The 24612-nt window shown below is 34.7% G+C and overlaps 1 protein-coding gene across 1 annotated transcript in view; it reads right to left on the bottom strand.

Annotated features, from left to right (window-relative positions):
• Window positions 1–12086, bottom strand: part of LOC120212668 — a 29540-nt gene extending 17454 nt beyond the window's left edge. The window contains exons 1-2 of the mRNA XM_039210888.1: window positions 12072–12086; window positions 6433–6438 (exon numbers count right to left, since the gene is read on the bottom strand). The gene's annotated coding sequence lies outside the window, so the exon portion shown is untranslated. The remainder of the gene's footprint in view (window positions 1–6432; window positions 6439–12071) is intronic.
• Between the last annotated feature and the right edge of the window lie 12526 nt (window positions 12087–24612).

Genomic DNA, 24612 nt, shown 5'->3' with positions numbered 1-24612 from the left:
AGCCGTTAGGGATAATTTTTATGCAAAATAAAACTATCCAGGACATAGAGTATCGATACTCTTTTAATGAGTATCGGTACTTCTTTTATAATTTTTAAATCAACTAGTCGTTACTAGCCGTTGGGCTTCACCCGTATCGATACTATGATCATGGTATCGATACTACTATGTAAAGTAATATTGGTACCCCTTTGGGTGTCGGTACCTATTTTGTATTATGAAATTTGAACTATTTGAAAAACACTTGGTAGTATCGATATTTCTATTACCTTTAGTATCCGTACCACAGAAACAATACCGATACTGTTCATGTAGTATCGATACTGTAAGAACGGTATCGGTACTAGGTACCCAGAAAATTAGTTTTGTGCTCAAATTCTATTTTAATGGACTTTAAATTATTTTTTAAACTTTTGAAAACTTTAAAAAATTCAATTCAAGTCCAAAAACATTTTTGCCTTAATTTGTTATATTAAAATATTATAAAACATTGTTCAACACTGTCTTTCTAGATTCCTTTGACCATTAGGATTACTACTGGTACTTGGAGGATTGTTTAGTTGCTCATTTTCTTTACAAACATCGTACACATATTTTTAATTTTCGTATTATTTCTTTTCTGTTAACTTTATATTTATTTATGGGATTTTTGGATATTAAATTATTTTATCTGCTTTGGATTTTAACTTGTGTTATAGTACGTATTATGAACTCTTATTTTTTGTTTATGAAATTATATTGATATTTCGACGATGCATATTTTAGTCTGTAAGTTTCACAATTTCTGTTAAAAACATTTAAACAAATTATAAAATCAAAGAATAATTTAAGATCAAACTTGTAAAAGACCTCTTAAAATCAAAGGTAAATTTGAGTTAAAAACATGGAAACGATAAGTAGAATATAAAATTAGAATTATAGCACTAATATATGAGAAGGGATCCCCTTGAATTGGTGAATTAGGGAAGCTTCACACACCCTTAACATTTGTAAGAACGTGAAATTAGTGGAAAAAATTTTAGAGATTGAACACGAGATGGACAAGATTATGATATCCTTTTTGAACATACTCATAAACATCTAAAAAATCTAAAGAATCATATTTCATTAGAAGGAGTTAATCCAGATCGACTCATATCATGAAATTATCAACAATTTCGACAAATGTTAAAGGATAATAATTTAAAAATATTAAAAAAAATCTGCTTTATTTGATACTTAATAAATTCATATTTTACATAATGTTTTATTTGTGAGCATGAAGTGAGGAGAACATTTTCATTTTGCAAAATGTTTTATTTCTCAAATATGAACACATGCTTATCGAGAATGGGAGTATGCGCATGACACATGATTCAAGATAGATCAATCTTCAACTCGGATTAGAAGCTGTCGTCACAAAGTTTGGTCTGTCAATGGTTTTGATTTTAAATTGATTAAAATATAAGAGTGATAATAAAAACTATTCATACTGACTGGAAAACAAATAATATAAAAAACCAAGTTTAATTGTATTGTGCCATACACTAATGTTTCATAATTAATTTTATCTTAATTGGTGTGATTATAGAATGAACGTTATCTACGAAATTAACACAATTCATTAAAATTCATATGCTTCACTAATAAAGTGGAAAACAATCAATATTGCTCTAATTAAAATAAAAAAAATTGGTCCCCAACGTTTCATTTTGAAACAAAAAGCCCCATCTATAGATTTAAATGATTAGTTAACACACGATCAACGCTTCAAAATATGAGGTTTTTAACCCTAAAATGAAACATCGAGGACCAAAGTACTCCAGAAAAAAATATTAAGGGCCAAAGTGACTATTCTGTCAAATATTAGGGGGCCTTCTTGTAATAAAATGAAATGTTAGAAGCCAAAATGCTCTAGAAAATTATAGGGACCAAAATGACCAGATTGGTAAACTTTTGGCACTAATTTTGACATTATATCGATAGTAAAATGAGTTATAGTTTGCCTTCAAAGGCAGAACTTTCGAGATAATATTCTGAAAGAAATTAATTCACGAGCTAATGCACTCCCAAGATTAATTGCTCAAATAGGATGAAATCCACAGTGTTGGCCGTAGGTCGCCATGCACTCCGGGCGACCTTGTAGGTCGCCATGCACTCCTGGCGACCTTGTAGGTCGCCATGCACTCCGGGCGACCTACCCTTGCTCAAACAGAGAGAATGAACGTGTTGCATGGCACATGCACGTCCCAACACATAGGTCGCCATGCCCTCCGGGCGGGCGACTTACCCTCGCTCGGCTTTCCTCGGATTCCCTCGCATAGCTCGCTCGGTTGCCCTCGGATGCCCTCGCATAGCTCGTTCGGATGGCCTCGGATGGCCTCGGTCGGATGGCCTCAGATGCCCAGCGTGTTGGGACGTGCATGGCACATGCAATCTCTTGTAGCTCGCCGGGAAGACATGGCGACCTAGTAGGTCGCCCGGAAGGCATGGCGACCTACGGCCAACACTGTGGATTTCACCCTATTTGAGCAATTAATCTTGGGAGTGCTTTATCTCGTGAATTAATTTTTTCTATAACATTATCTCGAAAGTTTTGCCTAGTTTCAAATGATAAATCTTTGATAATATTTTCTTTTAATACTATACCGTAATTATAAATTAATATCTATTTAAAAATTATTAGTTATTAATTCATATATATATCTTACAAATATAATTACTCGAATTAAAACCTCTAAAAAGTAACATTCTTTTATCACTAAAATCACCCAATGAAATCATATTTACTATACAAATTTAAAACTATAAAATTGATTCTATATAATAGGCATTTGAAGAAAAATAACAAAGATAGTGAATTAAATTAATTGTTGCTATGATTATGTGCATCTTTTTTATGATGTAAAAGGCCAAGCAAAGGGAAGGCGAATAAAATATTGTTCCTGGTTGGCTTTTTTTTAAAAGGGAATTTTGTATTGTATTCGAATACATACGAATACAAGACACAACAAAGACTAAGGCCTCATAAAAAATATTCCCTAAATCTAAATGGATAAAAAAGAATGTCTCACGTCAATGTTCAAGAGATCTCACATACCATAAAACGGTCCGAGATATGATTTGTTTAACACATTACGACGCCATAACAAAATTGAAAAACTCATAAAACTAGGACTAAGCAATGAAACTGAGAAAATCGAAAAATTGAGTCGAATCGGAGAATGCCGTTCAGTTCGGTTTAAGAGAATAAATATGTAATTCGGTTTAGTTTCAAATTTTTAATATGAAAAATCGTTTGAACCAAACTGAACCAAATTAAAAAAATAAAAAAATATCCAAAATAAATTCATTTTAAATTCATTACAAGACAAATTTAAATAAATAAAATCTTAAAACTAGTAATGTTTTTTTTATTATAAATTTACACTAGATTTAAACTTTAAATTTACTTTTATCGGAGGCCGAGTTTAAAAATAGTAAACAATAAAAATTTGGTAAACCGACCCGACCCGAATACACCCCTATTGCATTCAAAACCCGCAGCGTGTGGTTCAGTTCATATTTTAATAAAAAACTGAATCGAACCGAACCGAACCGAATACACCCCAACGTAAAAGCACCCACATCCTGCTTGTGCATTGGCCGATGAGTGCCCGAATTAAATGCAGCCCACCTTCTGTAATGCAAAATGCTAAACTCCACTCTTGCAATGTATTGCATATTAGGGGCCAATAAAGAAATTTCAATAGCAATATTTGAATCTCATCGCCACAGTAGGCCTGGAAAAAAAAAAGCTACACTCGCGAGACAAATCCAACCAGCCAGGGTCTTCAAAATGAATTAGCATCAAACCACAGAATACTGAGGCATTGCAGCACCAGCGAAAAGCAGGCCAAAATACCAGACACAATCCCAAGCATTTTCTACCACCGTCGTACTTGTTATTTCTTTTCTACAACACGGAACTGAATATCAACCAGATAAATATGAGCGACAGAGCCTATCACACCTATCAAGAACCGGACACGACATCCTCATTGTAGACATCATTTTTTTTTTCATTTAAATTTATTATTATTATTAAATTTATTATTATTATTATTATTAAATATTATTATTAGTATATTATTATTAAATAATTATTACAAGCCCAAAGGACCCGGAGGCCCATTTTACAAACCCTAAAACCCAACTAGGGTTTCTCATCTCATGCCCCAGCCGCCATTGCTCACAGCCGTTGGATCTGGCCAAGATCCAACGGTCCTGATGCTTCCAGACGAAAACCCTAGGGTATGAGACCCTAGGGCAACCACGCGGCGCCGCCTCAGCTATCTCCAAGCTTCCAACCGCCGTTTCACTGCCAGGTGGACCAATGCCCCACTGCCGACGCCTCCACAGCCATTGTCGACACACCAGTACCACGACGACACCAACAGAAGACTCCAGAAGCTCTGCTGCCACAATAACAGCCGTCCACGTCGAGCTCTATGGTGACTCACCGAACTGAACCTTCGAGACCGGTCCGAAGAAGACACCGGTCAGGCTATAAAAAGCCATCACCGAATCTTGCAAAAAAAAAAAAAGGCAGGCAGAGAACGACAACAAACAAAACAGAAAAAAAAAGAGACAGGGAGAGATACGAACAGCAACCAACAACCAGAACAAAAAAGGAAAAAAAGAGAGAAGAGAAGAAAGGAAACTTACTTTGTCATCAAAGAACCCCAACCGTCGCCGGAAACAACCAAAACCCGAAGGTATTTTCATGGATTTGCTCCGATCAGGAGCTTTTTAAGAAAAACGGTCACCGGATCCGTCATTAGGACGGCCCGATCTATGTTTTGGTAAAAAAATAAAATTTCCCGACCACCGAGAGCGGTGGCCGGCGGCGGTGGTCGGCACTGGAGCACGGTGGCCGGCCAGAACTCTAATCCCTCCGATGAGGGATTTGAAGAGAGAGGCGAGAGAGAATATTTACTCTCTCAGTTAGAGAGAGAAGAGAGAAAAAAGAAATGAGGGGTTGGCCCTTCGGGCCAGCCGGTTTCGGATACTTATACCCTTTCCCGAACGATGTCGTTTTGGGAAGGGGTATATGCGTAATTTACATATATGGCTAAACCCCTTCCGTAGCCATCTAAGTTTTGTAATTATTCATTTTAGTCACTAAAATTAATTTCTGAACATTTTAATTCAGTCTTTGAATTTTATTTTTTTATGTTTTAGTCCTTACCAGTATTAAATAATATATTTAGGATAAATATCACATTTAGTCCATAATAATTTTAATATTTCTATTTTAATCACTGATTAAATAATTAATGGCTAATTACACTACTAGTATTTATATTTTATGATAACTCTAACCATGTCTCTTACATATTTATATTTTATAATTTGATCATTAAATTATATATATAATCTTAATTTTAACCATAAGTTTTATTATTTTTACATTTTAAGTTCATATATTTATGAATATGATCCAATAGTTTTAATGTTATTACTTTTATTTTCTTTCATTTTAATTATTATTATTTTATTTTGTTATTACTTTTGATATATGTTTAAATTATTATCTTCATGATTATTTTATTATTATTATTAAGTTATATAAATATATATAATATTTATTTATTCTATTTGTTTATTAAATAAAAATCCTATTTATAAATTTAATTTTATAAATTACTTTTAAGAAAAATAAACATATTTTGATATTTATTTTTTAATATCGAAGAAAAGAGCTGTTTTAAAGCACCTAGAAGCCCTTTTTTGATATTTTTAAATAAGTAAATATCTCCTATATTTATATATTAATATATTTTTGTAAAATTAAAAATATTTGAAATAATAGAATTATGAATTAAATATATATTTGAATTTTTTAAATTTTTATTATAAGAGACAATTTATAATTAAAAAAAAAGTACTAATTTTGGGCATTGTAGGGGTGCTAATCCTTCCCTAAACGTAACCGACCACGAATCCCTTTTTATTATTAAAAAGAAAGAATTTTTGGTTAAAACGCAGATCAGTTTATTTTTTAAATGATGTTTTCTTAAAACTCTTTTAAAAGATTCTTTTTTAGGTATTCGATCTACCTGACCCAAAAGGCCGATGGCGACTCCAAATTATTTTTAAAAATATATATATATATATATTTATTCACATCACTTTTCCCGCCAAATAAAAATTTCGTGCCCGGACGAAAACCGGTTACGACAGCTTGGCGACTCCGCTGGGGAATTGTCAAACTTTAAAATCAATTATAAATTGTCTCTATTAATTAGAAATTAAAAATTCATTTATTTAATTTTTAATTCTTTTCTTTCAAATTTTTATTATTTATTATTTTTATATTAATATTATTTTTTTATTCAGGTATTAATTATTTTATTTATCTGTTAGAGGTTTGAATATTTCTCCTCACACACAACACTTGCATTGCATAACATAAAGCTCTATAATTGAGCTTGTCCCTTTTAAGTGGGAGTGAAAGCGACGTCTTCGTGAGAATTTATTCTCCGTGTCAGACCTAGCAAGTAACTTTCGGGGTTCATATGCTCTATGTCTTCGTGAGAATTTATTCTCCGTGTTAGTCATAGAGAAATGTATCCCCTCGAATTGAACTCGGTCCGTTTAAGTCTGTAATGGACTAGGATTGAGGGTTGACAGCCCAAGGGGGCACTAACAAGGACAATTCGAGTACCCTTACTCCTAGAACTAAAACCCTACATGTAATAAAACTTAGAACTCCTCCTGATCTAAGACAGTACTGAACCTCTGTCCTTAGGTGTACACAAAGGAGAAATAAGCTTTAGCTTTTATTTTTTTTTAATTTATTATTTTTTATGAATAAATGCCTGCGAACTAAAAATCATGCGGTTAGGTTAAATTTTCCAAACAAAGCATGGAACTAGAAAGCATGAGGTTAAGATTTATACCTTGATAGATAGATTTTTTCATTAGTTGGTACTAACTATTTTATTTTTTTATTTCTTTTGTTTGCATTGCATGATCATAGCATAACCAAAAGGTGTTTACTTGAAAGACTGTTCATCATATTGGAAAGAAATTGTAAATGGACAAAAAGTTTTATGATCAAACAAAATATGATGCGGCCAAAGAAAGACATCCTAAGGAAACTCTGAGGATAGAAGCGAGTTATGCACCCAAAGATCGTATGACCATTGAAGAGCAAAAGGAGATACGAGAAATAAGAGAGCAGATGACCAAGATGATGGATAAAATATATGTTTTGGCCAAAGGAAAAGAGATTCCAGCACAGAAAGAGAGAGAGCTCAATAAACTTAACTCTGCAGTTTCAGATACGCAAGAGATTTCGATTCTTAACCAATTTGAGAAATTACAGACAGTCATTATTCGTATTCACAAATTGTCTGGAGATACCAAAGAAATGGTGACGATTGTACAAGCTCCCAGACAAGAGAAGAAATCATGTAATAAAAAATCATCAAAGTTTGGTCTGCTCCCGATGTCTAAAACTCAGGTTCAATCCAAGACAAAAGGTGGTTCTCATCTTGATAATATCCCCATATCATATAAAGAGGTGTATGAGAAGCTACTTGAAGCACGAGAAGTGGATCCATATTATATAAAACCGTTCCAACCTCCGTATCCAAATTGGTATGACATCAACGTTCATTGTGAATATCATTCCGGAGCTCAAGGACATACCATCGAGAATTTTCTTGCTTTCAAACGCCGAGTCCAAAGTCTTTTAGATCATGGAACCTTACAATTTATGGTAAATGATCGACCTAGTTTAGTAACCGAGGGTCCTGATAGATTAATACCAAAAGTTTTCAAAGGTAAGAATATCAGTAGGGGCGCCCAGAGAGAAGAAGATTTGCTGAGGTTTGAAGCTCAAATACGTCATTTAAAGATTGAAAACGATAAATTGAGCACCAAAATGGAAACCATACATGAAGACTTTCAGAAGGTCAGTCAAGCCTTTCAAAATGCTGGTATAGGAAACACTCCAGAAGAGTGGATAGCCGGGGTCACCAAACTGAAAAAAAGTTGCAACATACATGAAGATCTTGTCCAAAAACTTTTTGAACACAAATGTTCTCTCACAAAGGAAAATGATCAACTCCAAGAATAGACATAGGAGATGAAAGAACACCAGAATGTTATGGAAGAAGCTGCAGTCCAGACAAGCAATATGACTCATAAGCTGATAAACTAACTTGGTTTTAGAGAAGAAAATGGGAAATTTATTCCCTATATGTAAAGTTTTGTTAAAGTTAGGACTGAAAGTTGTCCCCTACATGTAAAAGTTTTGTTTGATGTACTGAAGTTTTTGTGTTCAATGAAATCTGTTCTAAGATGATCACTCTTAAGTAACACCTTTTCATACATACATTTACATTTTGTATCTGTGCATTTTCATTTTGTATTTTTACTTTTTATATCTTTGAATTGCACATTTTGCATTCTTATTTTTCCATTTATGCATTTTTCATTTTTTTTATTTAAGTACTGTTATGTACTTTAATTATAAAAACATGTTAATAATTAATGAAAGGTTTTGTAACAGTAAAACCAAGGTCATTCATTCATATTACTTTACTGTCATCATGAAAACAATGGAGCAATCTTATAAGGGACTACAAGACCAGTGGCCAGAACAATTGACAGGGTTACCTCCGGATATAAGGAAAGAAACATCTGATTCAGTACCAGATGGATCAAATCAAATTATTCAGTATGTGACATCTGATAAAAAAGAGATAATTTATAAAGAGCAACCATGCTGTCAGATTGAAGAATCGAAAATGGTAAAACCCTCTGGGGCATCCCAATTGAACCCAAAGAATAGCCTTGTTCATTATTCGCAATATGAGGAAAGATTCAAGAAGATGGATGAAGCAATCAAAAATATGAAATGTGTTGATACTTCCCACAAAGAATTAGAAGCAAGAGAGCTCAGCTTGATTCCAGATTTGATTATTCCCCATGAATTCAAAATGCCTGATTTTGAGAAATATGATGGCACAAGTTGTCCCCTAATCCACTTAAGAATGTTTTGCAGAAAAATGGGAGGATATTTAAATTCTGATGACCTGTTAATTCACTCTTTCCATGATAGCCTTGTTAACCCATCAGTAGTCTGGTACAATCAGTTGACCCAAGAACATATCAAGAAATGGGTAGATCTAGCTGATGCATTTTTGGGACAATATCGGTATGTTAAAGGCTTAGCTCCAACACGTATGGATCTTCGAAGAGTAAAAAGGAAAACCAATGAAAGATTTCAAGAATATGCCTTAAGATGGAGAGGAGTGGTAGCACAAGTTCAACCTCCCATGTTAGAAGAAGAGATATCACGTATGTTTCGTGATTCCCTTCCAGCGCCTTTCTTCGAGTTAATGCAGGCAAATCCGACAACTGAATTCGAGAATCTTGTGACAAGTGGAGATTTAATTGAGAATGTAATCAATGAAGAAAATTCAAAAGTCACATCCAGGAGCCCGACGGATCAAAAAGCAAAAGCTGATCATGTGAATGAATGTTGCATCCAGAGTCCTCGCAATTGCAAAAGAAAAAGAGCTATTAACTGTTCGGATCGACCAAAGAAAGTCATGCGATCAAGACAAACTTTGGAAGTATTCCAAACTTTCATTTCAGACTTGTATCCTCATTTGGTTAAAGGTCAATACATCACACTAAGACCAACTAAAGTGACATCAAACTCTTCTGCTCATAGCTATGATCAAGATAGTGTTTGTAATTTCCACTTGGGGGTAAAAGGGCATTCTACAGGCAATTGTAGGCCACTGTTGAAAGAAATAGAGATGCTTATTGACAAAAGAGTCCTGACACAGGAAATGATCAAAAAATGGGGGGCAAATAAAGACAATGACCCTGGTCCAAGTATACACCCAACATTAGAGGAGGCATGATGTATAAACAAGTGGAAGTGTTATCTACCACTGTAGTACTTTCTATTTTCAGCATCTTGTTTGAACTTGTTTTTTGTTCCTTTCTCCGCTTTTTGTGCAATAAATAAATGTGTGTTGCTTATTAAGGTTATGAGCAAGGAATCAAATTTTAATCTTGAGATTATTGAGTATCAAGTAGATTAAATATTCTTTTAATTTTTCAAGAGTTATAGATCTATTGGCAAGTGGTAAAACTATATCTTCAATATCCCATCCAATGCCAATTACTCAAATCAAATCCTGACACTACAAAGATTCTGAAGAAATGTATCCACCTGTTTTTACACCATATACATGACTTTATAAGTCACACATTTGTCCTTCCAAATACAAAACCATCATAAACCAAAAGACCTCAAAAGAACCAAACTTTCAACTATTCGTGAATTTTACTGCAAAAAGAGACGAGATGAGGCATCATGGACCAACTCATTGATGATAATTTCGAGTGATTAGGGCATACTCAAAGAAGAAGGGGAAAGTAATTGATTGAAATAATATATCATGCATTAATTACATTTTTTCATGTAAATAAAGTTAATCTTGAATATTCATCCCCCTGTGGATACCTCTTTTTACAAAGGTTTCTGTGTATGAGATGATGAACGACATTGTTTCATTTATCCTTTAATATATATATATATATCCTTTGTTGTCCCCATTTGAGCCTGAATAATTTTTCTTCTAATTCAACCCTAACCAAGGATCACCCTCTACATTGGGGGGCAAGGTAAAGGATATTGGCTCACAAGAATAAAGATTGTCAATACAGTTTTATTACGAAGACAAGTTTCCATGAAGTCATGAAAGTTTTGAACTACAAAGTATGTCAAATACAGAGTGCTTGAAGATCAATCCAATCAAGAATAATGGAAAACCTCCAAAATGCAAAAGGAAGTGCTTAAAGCAATTGAAGTATTATACTCATCCAGCAAAGAAAGAAGAAAAAAAAAAGGAAAAAAAGAAAAAGGAAAATTGAATCAAGATGGGTGATTTATTGAGCCTCAAGTTACAAGGTTGATCAAGTACAAACAAGAAGAGCAAGAAATGCTGGAGATATGAGAAAATGGAAATGAATCCAAAATTTGGCAGTCTAGAGGGATCCAGTTGATGGAAAAATCTCCAACAAAGCAAATCCAAGTTAAGCAAGGCAAGATTGATGGCATCAGAATGAATTGATCCTTGGTTTGATTACCCTTAAACACTTATTTGGGCCTTTTTATCCCTTTCTTTCGTAACCATAAGCCATGACCTACATTACGTACCTGAAAAGTCCATTTTAATCATACATGGATTTCTAAGTAAAAGACAATATCTTCAGAATTCATTCCGCCTCTCAAGATTGATTTTTATTTGCAAAAATTATTTTTTTAAAATCTTTAATGCATGATATGAAAAATGAAAAAAGGGGGGTTCAAGATATAAATTTTTAAATAACATCTTAGAACCAAAGGAGAATTCGAGTTGAAAACCTGAAAAGGCGGCTCGAATATTGAATGGTGCAACAAACTACATAAGAGATGATCTTAAAATCTTAAATGAAGCACCACACATCCCAAAAATGTTCCTGAGATTCTGGAATCAAGAAGTATCTCTACAAGATGAGCATAACAACCATTTCTTCAAGTTAGTGGAAGCCCGAAGCGACATACTGAACCAGCTTGAAAGAACCTTACTTTACCAAAATCCACCTACACCTTAAATCAGTCAATAATTTTGACACTTGCCATAGGACTATGATTTTTGAATGATTTAAAAATGTAGTTGATTTATTGGATATTCATTAAACTTATTGTTTATGATTTGATTATATTGTGAACCTGAAAGGGATAATACTTTGCAAAATTCTTTCATTCTTCAATAAACAAAGGAGGAAAAAACATTTTCAAACAGGACAGTCTCAAATGAGGAAGGTCCTTGAAGCAATTATTGCTTATTCTACCTCTGTTGTAGAAAAAGAATGAACGAGGCCAGAATAATGAAGCACTTCACATTTTTTAAAGCAAGTGGTCTGAGAAGTCAGAAAGACTGGAGAATTGAACTTGTGACACTCCCCTATGACATTATTAGCAGCTCATCAAGAAAGATTATCGTTTATCTCATGCTGAGGGTAATAAGCATCACCAGACAGATTATTTTCCCCAACCATCAATTCATGTTCTTTAAAAGATTACATCATAGAGCCATGAACAAGCCACTACCTACACTCTGGTGTTGGCTCAAGTCTTGATACATCATTGCTACTTTTTCTATGATAATCATTTTCTTTGTCAAGATGATATCCATTATGTCCTTCAGAAGATTGCTGAATTTGAATTGTAGGACTTAGGGCACAGAATAAGACATTGGAACAGAATCTACCCTTATAGGCCTTTTATATAGGGTAACATTGGTTACAGGATTCCAAAAGTTAAAGATGACCAGTTTTACTGTCAACTAAACCGTTCCATAATTTGAAAAGAGTGGGATATATTGGAGCAGCAGAAGAGATAGTTGTCATAGCATTCATTGCAAGAAAATTCACCAACAAAAATCTTCTATTTAATCCTGATGATGTTTATTTCTTCCAGTAAGGTTGTTACGCTGGATGCCACCGACAACAAGGTCGAATTTGACAAATCTACTCATCAATTGCTCCAACCGATCATCATTCAGTTCCTGCACATCTGTTTTCAAAAGTATGCCAAAACAATAAAAGGCAACTTTTGTATCATTGATCCCAGAGAAAAGAGATAGGACATTGATACCACCATGGAACATGTCTCTATACAAATCCTCATGTATGGTTTTTAGGGAAACCTAGAAGCATTTCCACCTCATCAGGTTCAAGTGGAACCATTTTATTCTTTCTAATCCATACCAGATTCCATTTTCAAGCACTCATCAAGAACATACTTCTGGACACTCGAAGGAAGACCGTCATTTCTTTGTCAATGGAAAAGCATCAGCACATGGAGGAAGCAGAATAAGAGAAAATCTGTTCTTAATTGGCAGAATTATGAATATAGCCCTTTTCTGTGTAGTAGCATGAAAATGCTTCGAATCTACAAATTCTGGCTCTACATCGAATAAGTACTGTGATATTCCAGTCCAAACATTAACCGGAGCAAGTGCCATTTGCTCATAGTAGAAATAAGAAGACTCAATAGCATCTTCTGGAAGTGTTCTTTGAGTTATCTGATCTGGTTTGGTATGAACCCCAAAACCAATCATTGGATTTAAAAGATGAATTTGCTCATAGTAGAAATAAGGAGACCCAATAGCATCTTCTGGAAGTGTTCTTTGAGTTATCTGATCTGATTCGGTAGGAACCCCAGAACCGATCATTGGAATTGAAAGATGAACTGCATGATCATCTTCATTAAGAAGCTTCTTTTCAAGCTTCCTCTGCTTCTTCCTTTTCCACAAATCATAGCCCAAGTTTCGCCTTTGCTTGTAATTGGGATCATTGCATAATGGCTTCCTATCTTCTACCATAAGAAGTGCGTCAATAACCTTAGCCATTTGATCAGCACATATAAAATCTGTCAATTCTGCAATTGATGAATTTGAACCACATCTCTCCATGGTTATTGAAGCTTCAGCCTCTGAGAATCCCATTTTTGTCAAGTATAACAGTTTACTCTCCTCATCAGAATCAAAATTAATGATTTCCTCGATATCAGAAGAACTATCAATATATGTGAAATAATCCTGAAAGATCGTTTCATAATCAGATGAGTTGTTATCAGAATCAACATGTTGCATGGGTGCGGATTTTTGATGAGCTTGTACCATTGTATATGTAGTCTTGCCATTGCATCAGATTATTGTTTGCATAAATTGGTTTCTCTCCCACAGAAAAGTATATTTCAGATATGGCCTTCACTGAAAGATGATAAGCCACTGTGTCAGCCTGGAACGGATTACCAAGCTATTTTTACTTCACTGTCTGACTATATCCCTCCAGATACAAAAAATGGTCACCTCATTCAGAAGACACATATCTCCGACGTTTCTGTTAGAATGATTGAATACTTCTTAAGTTTGTGATAACATGAAGAGAATTTCAGTTACTTGATAACACTACTGTTTAGTGACACCAGAATGAGAGTATTCAAGATAAATAGATTTGGGGCACGAATAAAGCTACAAGTACCTACAACAGTGTATTGTCAAAATTGAACCTTGTAGGGATCATGATATTCAAGTCAAACAGACGTCGAGAGTAAACCAGAAATAGAAAATTGAGGCATCTAGAAAGCCCAATTTAGACAGATCTAGAGGGACATATTGAATGCCAATTTCAACCAGAAATAGAATATTGGGGCATTTTGAAGGCTCACAGCAATATGAATATTTGAGTATTTTTGGGGGCTCATCTCAACAAGAAGTAATGTTATATTTGAGTATTTTTGGAGGCTCATCTCAACAAGAAGTAATGTTGAACACACTTTTAACATCTGTATCAGCAAATGTTGGGGCATTTTAAAGGTTCCTTCAGACAGATCCATGTGGGCATTTTGAAGGCTCAGATTAATAAGAAGCAAATATCGGGGCATGCTGAAAGCCCATTTCAATCAGAATGAAGAATGTTGATGTATTTTGAACGTTCGTATCAGCAATTGTTAGGGCATGCTGAAGGCCCACATCATCATGTGTCAAGATCATTGACTTGAATAAATATTTCCAATGAGATATAAAGATATGAAGAATGAAAATGGTGAAACAATAACAGTCAATCTGACTACACATAATTGCTTCGTTCATCAGGCAGTTGCATTAGGGTCCTGTTGTTGAACAAACATTTATTCAGCAAGTATGGTTTCAAATACCTAATATTCTTAACCGTATGTCACATGACAGTGTGTTCTTTGATAAACTACATTACGGTTGCATGAATAAAGATGATCCCCAGGTAGACTACTTGATCCAGGGTTCAGTTCCTTAAGATCTCAGCATTGAATTTGGCCTTCTGTGTGTCGGTGATAATTGAAAATATTTCTTTGAGATTCCTAGCAAATAGTTTCAACCATACTATTGAGGTTACAAAGCTGTTTTTCACATCAGTTTTGTGTAATTGATGACATTGAAGAGAGAAGCTCAAGTATATTGCTCTTTCCCGATTGTTACTGGGGTTATCATTGCCAGCTAGACTAAACCGAGTTCTCATCTATTTGGTTTATCATGTGCGTTTCATCCCCAGCAGTAAGAATTCCATGAACCTCTTCCTGTACATGGCCCCTATAGCTGATATGTTTCTAATTCTTACAACGCTCATTACAAAAGAAAACGTGATATGTATCACACTTTGCCTTTGCCCGAGATGATATCAAGATCAGTTGGTGTCTCTTCTTCAATTTAGCACTAGCATATCTTGTGGATTTGACTAATTTTTTGGTCATACCAACATCACACTTGAATCCCCATGGAGTTTTGTTCTCAAATGGTCTAGTGACATCATACAAAAGCTTTGAACACTAGACAATGAGTTTCAATGATTGAGAAACCTTGGTAGAAGCCACATGAAATGATAAATGTGTTTTCAAATGTTTTACATCTGAGCAGAAACTACATGAGATGAAGAATGTGTTGTCAAATGTTTTACGAACCAGTAATTATGATGCTGAACCAATACTGTAGATCATATGGTTTTCCTTTAATGATACAAGATGAAGTTTGTCTTCTTCAACGTCAAGATCAGAAATGAGATATAATGAAGATTTCTTTCCACAGAAAGAGAGCTGAAAAATTTTGACAACAATAAACTAGTGGAGCCAACTAAGGTTGAACAACATGTTGTTGTTAAGCATCTCGACATGATATAGTCCAAGTTGCCTTATTCGAGATCTGATTATTTGTGGAGACATGAAAGGAATTGGAATAAATCTTCCTTATGATATGTTTCAAGAGTTAAATTGGAACAGACTCTATTCTCCTGATTAATCCCTGCTGAGTCAGGCATATCTACATCTGCATTTTTTAAAGATAATAGATTCTCACTTCAGAAATGACAAATTTTCTTTTGATAGATTCTCTTTTTAAAGATGAAAGCTTTATGGAATTTTTACACAAGTCCAAGCAAAGAAAATTGGTTTTATCCAAGACAAAATGGGACATCAAGGTCATAATTCTGACTACAGCAATAATTCCACGAATGAAACATTTCTTCTAAGACCTTCATGAAGCAAAGAAGACAGTAAAGATACAAATTGATCAGATGATTCTGCAGAAATGCAAGCTTGATAGCATAAGTTGCTACATTGATATCCAGAGGTAACCCTGGTAATAAATGATGAACTAGAGGAAGACCAAGTTCACCACTTTGAAGTCAAATGAAGATTGCATCAACATTCATGCATTCATAAGAATATCATTTACACAATAGACAATGCATTACATTGATACATCTGAGTGCATTCAAACATGAAGTTTTACAGATCTTCGGAAGAGCAAGAAGATTCATGGTAAAAAATTACCTTACAAGAAGAAGGTATTCAAAACCAAAAATACAGGAAATCACGCAAACATCTGAAGAAGAGATGGACGTAATCCACAAGAATGAGCATTATCTTGAGATTGGGGCATGTTACCCAATCAACATGTTATTTCAAAAACATAATGAGAAAACGATTTCCATAGTTTCTCATTTTATCTTTTCTAAAATGAAATTGTTGAAAAGTAAGAAAACGATTTCCTTAGTTTTTTTACTTAGTAAACTATTTCCCACATCTGTAAGTCCTTCAGTGCATGATGTTTCCAAAAAGCCTTCGGGAGCTTTTTGATGTTTTCAAAGCCTTCGGGTCATCTGTAAGCCCTTCAGTGCATGATGTTTCCAAAAAGCCTTCGGGAGCTTTTTGATGTTTTCAAAGCCTTCGGGTCATCTGTAAGCCCTTCAGTGCATGATGTTTCCAAAAAGCCTTCGGGAGCTTTTTGATGTTTTCAAAGCCTTCGGGTCATCTGTAAGCCCTTCAGTGCATGATGTTTCCAAAAAGCCTTCGGGAGCTTTTTGATGTTTTCAAAGCCTTCGGGTCATCTGTAAGCCCTTCAGTGCATGATGTTTCCAAAAAGCCTTCGGGAGCTTTTTGATGTTTTCAAAGCCTTCGGGTCATCTATAAGCCCTTCAGTGCATGATGTTTCCAAAAGCCTTCGGGAGCTTTTGATGTTTTCAAAGCCTTCGGGTCATCTGTAAGCCCTTCAGTGCATGATGTTTCCAAAAAGCCTTCGGGAGCTTTTTGATGTTTTCAAAGCCTTCGGGTCATCTGTAAGCCCTTCAGTGCATGATGTTTCCAAAAGCCTTCGGGAGCTTTTGATGTTTTCAAAGCCTTCGGGTCATCTGTAAGCCCTTCAGTGCATGATGTTTCCAAAAGCCTTCGGGAGCTTTTTGATGTTTTCAAAGCCTTCGGGTCATCTGTAAGCCCTTCAGTGCATGATGTTTCCAAAAAGCCTTCGGGAGCTTTTTGATGTTTTCAAAGCCTTCGGGTCATCTGTAAGTCCTACAGTGCATGATGTTTCCAAAAAGCCTTCGGGAGCTTTTTGATGTTTTCGAAAACCTTCGGGTCATCTGTAAACCCTTCAGTGCATGATGTTTTCAAACATTTCCATCCTAATCAAAAGAAGCCAAATGAAAAAAAATATATTGTCTTTTTCGTCTTTACTCTATTCTTGTTAACACAAGGATGAGCAAAGAGGGGCAGCTGTAGACATCATTTTTTTTCATTTAAATTTATTATTATTATTAAATTTATTATTATTATTATTAAATATTATTATTAGTATATTATTATTAAATAATTATTACAAGCCCAAAGGACCCAGAGGCCCATTTTACAAACCCTAAAACCCAACTAGGGTTTCTCATCTCATGCCCCAGCCGCCATTGCTCACAGCCGTTGGATCTGGCCAAGATCCAACGGTCCTGATGCTTCCAGACGAAAACCCTAGGGTATGAGACCCTAGGGCAACCACGCGGCGCCGCCTCAGCTATCTCCAAGCTTCCAACCGCCGTTTCACTGCCAGGTGGACCAATGCCCCACTGCCGACGCCTCCACAGCCATTGTCGACACACCAGTACCACGACAACACCAACAAAAGACTCCAGAAGCTCTGCTGCCACAATAATAGCCGTCCACGTCGAGCTCTATGGTGACTCACCGAACTGAACCTTCGAGATCAGTCCGAAGAAGACACCGGTCAGAGACAGGGAGAGAACGACAACAAACAAAACAGAAAAAAAAAAGAGACAGGGAGAGATACGAACAACAACCAACAACCAGAACAAAAAAGGAAAAAAAGAGAGAAGAGAAGAAAGGAAACTTACTTTGTCATCAAAGAACCCCAACCGTCGCCGGAAACAACCAAAACCTGAAGGTATTTTCATGGATTTGCTCCGATCAGGAGCTTTTTAAGAAAAACGGTCACCGGATCCGTCATTAGGACGGCCCGATCTATGTTTTGGTAAAAAAATAAAATTTCCCGACCACCGAGAGCGGTGGCCGGCGGCAGTGGTCGGCACCGGAGCACGGTGGCCGGCCAGAACTCTAATCCCTCCGATGAGGGATTTGAAGAGAGAGGCGAGAGAGAATATTTACTCTCTCAGTTAGAGAGAGAGGAGAGAAAAAAGAAATGAGGGGTTGGCCCTTCGGGCCAGTCGGTTTCGGATACTTATACCCTTTCCCGAACGATGTCGTTTTGGGAAGGGGTATATGCATAATTTACATATATGGCTAAACCCCTTCCGTAGCCATCTAAGTTTTGTAATTATTCATTTTAGTCACTAAAATTAATTTCTGAACATTTTAATTCAGTCTTTGAATTTTATTTTATTATGTTTTAGTCCTTACCAGTATTAAATAATATATTTAGGATAAATATCACATTTAGTCCATAATAATTTTAATATTTCTATTTTAATCACTGATTAAATAATTAATGGCTAATTACACTACTAGTATTTATATTTTATGATAACTCTAACCATGTCTCTTACATATTTATATTTTATAATTTGATCATTAAATTATATATAATCTTAATTTAACCATAAGTTTATATTTTTACATTTTAAGTTCATATATTTATGAATATGATCCATAGTTTTAATGTTATTACTTTTATTTTCTTTCATTTTAATATTATTATTTATTTTGTTATTACTTTTGATATATGTTTAAATTATATCTTCATGATTATTTTATTATTATTATTAAGTTATAAATATATATAATATTTATTCTATTTGTTTATTAAATAAAAATCCTATTTATAAATTTAATTTTATAAATTACTTTTAAGAAAAATAAACATATTTTGATATTTATTTTTTAATATCGAAGAAAAGAGCTGTTTTAAAGCACCTATAAGCCCTTTTTTGATATTTTTAAATAAGTAAATATCTCCTATATTTATATATTAATATATTTTTGTAAAATTAAATATATTTGAAATAATAGAATTATGAATTAAATATATATTTGAATTTTTAAATTTTTATTATAAGAGACAATTTATATTTAAAAGAAAGTACCAATTTTGGGCGTTGTAGGGGTGCTAATCCTTCCCTAAACGTAACCGACCACGAATCCCTTTTTATTATTAAAAAGAAAGAATTTTTGGTTAAAACGCAGATCAGTTTATTTTTTAAATGATGTTTTCTTAAAACTCTTTTAAAAGATTCTTTTTTAGGTATTCGATCTACCTGACCCAAAAGGCCGATGGCGACTCCAAATTATTTAAAAATATATATATATATATATATATATATATATATATATATATATATATATATATATTTATTCACATCACTTTTCCCGCCAAATAAAAATTTCGTGCCCGGACGAAAACCGGTTACGACACTCATCACAGGAACTAAACACCACTTTAACCAATTAAGCTAAAAACACAGAATTTATCAAAGTAACCATCATCAACCTAATACCAACCAAACCGAAACTGCTCCTTATTAAGCACTCTCAGGGTACAGCCTGAAAGTGATCAAAGCATTATGAAACCTTGATAAATCAAACATAGATAAATTGCGTTCGGGCCACCGCCATTTGCACCAAGCGCCGATCCTCGTCATTGCTGATTCAAAAATATAATCCTCGCTATTTGCGTTCAGTTTCGTTTTTTAAAGATAGCATCATTTCTGCATATCCATATGGACCACACGAAACCAAAAAATGCAGTAGCCCAGATTTCCTTGCAAGATCTAGCAACCGGGAGATCGTTCCAAAGATCAATGAAAGTTAAACTCACCTGGGCTTGCAACATGTAAGTTCCAACGAGCAAACCATCTTTGCCACACCCGCCATACTACCTCGCTTTGACCGAATAAATGGTTCGTTGACTCATTCTCTTTTGCACAAAACGCACAAAGACATGGATCCAAATTAACGACACCTCGCTTAACTAACTCTGTGAGAACGGGAATTCTTTGCAATGAAGCTCGCCTGCAAGATTCGCCCAGACTAATTTCCAAATTCTTTCCTTTCCCCCTCCATCCTCTGCTGCGTCTAAGCAATAAGCGCCAGGGGAATACAACCCATTCGGTGAACCCACCCAACGAAGTTGATCCTTCTCGCAACTACCATTAGCCGCTTCGTTTATCGTTTGTAGGAATTCATCCCAGATATTAAGCTCCCAGGAGAAAAGGACTCTTCTAATTTCAATATTCCACCCCCACCTCCCGTTAATTTTGGTGCCAAACTCGAGTACCTTCCCAAACTCTTTTATAGCCACACCAAATAATCTCGGAAAATACTCTTTTAAACTCGGAACTGCTGTCCAAAAGTCCTCCTAAAATCGATGGATTTACCATCGCCAATAACAGCTCTATTTTTCTTAAAAAGATCATTCGATGCTGTCAACGGCTTCGATATGTTCCTCCAAACCCATGAGGATTTGTTCGAAGGAACCGAATTTGAAAGCAATGGATGCTCTTCAAATCCGTACTTTGCATTAATTATTCTCTTCCACAGGCTATCCGATTCCTTTCCGAACTTCCACAACCACTTATTTAGGAGGGCTCGATTTCGCATCCGAATATCAACTATACCCAAGCCACCTTGATTTTTCGGTTTATACACTCTCTCCCAGCTCACCCAATGTATTGTCCTACCATTATATGACCCCAAATGAAATTAGCTATAACGCTGTTAAGCTTGGATGCCACAGAACTTGGCATTTGAAACAGCGAGAGATAATATACTCGCAGGTTAGCAAGTACAGATTTAACTAAGTTAGGCGACCCCCAAATGATAGAAGTTGTCTTTCCAACCATCCTGATGCAAACGATTTTTTTTTTTCTAAAATGGGCTTCCAAATCTCAACCGAGTTCCTCTTATGGCCAAGCGGAAGTCCAAGGTACTTCGATGGGAGTTTATCCCAACTAGGAATGGCAGAAGGACCCGAATCCGATGGAAAAATTCGAAATTCGATTAAGTTCGGGTCGAGTCGGATTTGAATAATATCAAATCGGGTATCGGGAAAAATTAGGGGATTTTTTTAGGTTCGGGTTCGGGGTAAGGTATCCCGCACCGTCCCGATCATATATATATATTATATATATATATATATATAATATTTTATATATTTTATATTAATTATATATATAATATTTTATATTTTTTATATTAATTATATATATAATATTTTATATTAATTATATAATATAAACCCTAAAACATTTAAACCCTAAACCCTAGCTTTTATAATTATTAAAGTGAAATTTGGTTGATTTATTGATAAATTTCTCAATGTAGGGAGCTATTAAAGAAAGTGACAAAAGTGACACGACGATTTTAGATGACTTTATTTAACTTAATATTACGTATGCATCTTCGTTGTATGATTTGAATATCGGAACAAGTTTGGATTTAATTATGTATGTGTTTTATTTTAGAGTTTAGACAATTATTTAGAATTGAGTTTGAATTTGTGATTGTAGTTTGAATTGTAAATCATGTAGACTAATTTTTCAGTTTTTTGTGATAATTTTTCTATTTTTTTATGAAAACTACGGTTGCTCGATTTTTCTCAGGATCGGGTCAGGGTCGGGTTCTCGGGATCGGATCGGGTTCAAGGACGGAATAAAAAAAATCTCCGACGAGACGCCTCGATAAAAAACCGGAAAGAAAAACGGGGCGGGAACGGGGGAGCAAAACCCGCCCGAACCCCTCCCGTTGTCATTCCTATCCAACCACATTTTATCTCCACCGCCAAAGCTGAAATGTAGTTATCCTCTAGATTAACACCAAATAATTTCGTTTTGTGAAGATTAAGGCTGAGTCCCGATGCAACCTCAAACACTCTGAGAAGTCTCTTCATATTTTTAAGGACTCCAACTTGTTACCCAAAAACACTATCAAGTCGTCCGCAAACTATACGAAATATTTTCAAATCAGTGCTGCCAACCCTCACTCCTTCAATCATACCCTCGCCTACCGCTTTCTTGATCAAACCTTTCAGAGCTTCCCCACAAGATTAAAGAGGAGCGGGGACAATCGACATCCCTGACGAAGTCCTCTGCTCATCTTGAATTTGTTTGTAGGAGTTCCACTAATAAGAACAAAGATAGAAGCTGTAGAAATACAAAGTTTCATCTAATGCGTCCATTTTTTATTATCGAATCCCGTACTTTTTACGATCAAATCAAGGAAGCTCCAATCTATTGAGTCATACGCTTTTTGAAAATCCGCTTTTAGGGTAATTTCTTTTCTCTTCCTCCTCCGATGCAAATCGTCAATGAGTTCATTTGCAATGAACGCGCAGTCCATGAGTTGCCTCCCAATGATGAAAGCAAATTCAGACTGGCTTTTAATACAGAAGGATAATAAACAACGTTGTCAAAGGTCGAATTTCATCGCCGGATTAAATAACTATTAAACATGTACATTAGGAATTAATTAGTAGTGTTTAAGATTAAGTGAAGAAATCTAAAAATATAAAAAAATTAATTCTAAGAATGACATTTATATAATTTATTATTTATAAATTAAAAAAAATACGATTATCTAAATTGAACTAAATTTTATTTTATAAATTTAATTTAAAATTTTTATTATATAGAAATAAGTATTTCATAATTAAAATAAGAGAAAATAACTTCAGTGACAGAAAATGCCTTATAATATACGATTTTAACCAACTTTTTTTGGATTTACGAAAATGACCAACAAATTCGCAACACGATCTCGAATTCGCAACGCGAACTCCAATTTCGTAACTCAGTTTCCAAATTCGCAACACTAAATTTCAAATTCGCAACTCGATTTCTGAATTCGCAACGCGAATTTTGTTTTCGCAACTCGATTTTCGAATTCGCAACACGAATTTTAATTTCGCAACAGGTTTTAGTTTCGCAACACAAATGTTTTGAGTATATAACTACACAGCAGCAGCAACTCATAACCTAAATCCCTAAATTGCAACTCATTCCATCTCCATCTATCACTCTTTCCGGCAACATCCGTTCCTATATCAAACGACATTCTTCCCCATCTCTAATTTTTTTTTACATAATTTTATTTCTATATAATTTTCAATGATTTCTCTCCCAAATTATCAACTATCAACTTAATAAAGGTATGTTTTTCTCTAAGTTAGTGATGATATGTAGTTTATAGCTCGTTTGTTTAGTAAATTAATTTACAATTTGTAGAATGAAATCATCTAATGTTGATCATGTTTGGATAGATTTGTGTTTTGGAGGGTCATGGGAGAATGTTCATGTTGTTTTTACAATATATGCCTTTACCCATGAATCTTCAACTAAAACTGTCATTAAAAAAGTTAACTTATGAAACTCTAATGTTACTTGTTGCAAAGAAATTGAATTTAGAGCCTCTAAGTGGATTTAGGCTATCTTATCAGAGAAAAGGTAAAGTTTATTTATTAACCGACAATGAAGATGTTGAACGATTCATTGCTTACATTAGTGTTCCGCAAGAAGATGATGTTTTATTGTATGTTGTTGAACCTAGAAGTAGTGAAGTTGGGTCAGTAGTGGGTAGTAATCAACTAAGTTCTTCAACCCCAGTTTATTGTGTTCACAATGTACAACATTATTATCAACCTCAAAATTTAATGGTTCCACCACAATTTCATCACCAAGAAAATTTTGTTTCACCACATTTCCAATACCAAACACAATATCAAACACAATCTCAAAACCCACAACCTTTTCCTAATCCAAATCCCAATCAACTTTCAGCACCAAATTCTGGTTTTCGTATTGACCAGTTAGACGATTATGAACCAACAGAAAAAATTGTGAGTACTAGTCAGTAATCAAAATTTGATCTTGGTCAATACCCAGACTTTGATCTTGGTCAATACTCGGATTTTGATGATGTTTCAGAAGAATAAACAGACCCTGCCTATAATGATTTTGATATTGGTCAATACCTAAATTTTGATGATGAAACAACCACTACCGAGGAAGATATTGTTGATAATAATGAGGAGGAAGTTACGACTGTGAATGAACATGTTGAACATCCATTTTGTAATTCATATAACCCTGAAGAAGAAAAAAAATAAGAAGTCCCCGAAGAAAAGAAAAAGAAGAAAATGCCACGGGAGTATAACTGGAATATGCCAGAATTACTTCAGATATCAGAAGAAGAGTTGGTAAAGATAGCAGTTGATTGTTACACAAAAGTTATTCGTATTAAGAAAGATGATT

Source organism: Hibiscus syriacus, unplaced genomic scaffold (assembly GCF_006381635.1).
Source record: "Hibiscus syriacus cultivar Baekdansim isolate YM2019G1 unplaced genomic scaffold, ASM638163v2 tig00110015_pilon, whole genome shotgun sequence".
Taxonomy (NCBI): domain Eukaryota; kingdom Viridiplantae; phylum Streptophyta; class Magnoliopsida; order Malvales; family Malvaceae; genus Hibiscus; species Hibiscus syriacus.
This window is presented reverse-complemented; position numbering and strand designations above follow the sequence as displayed.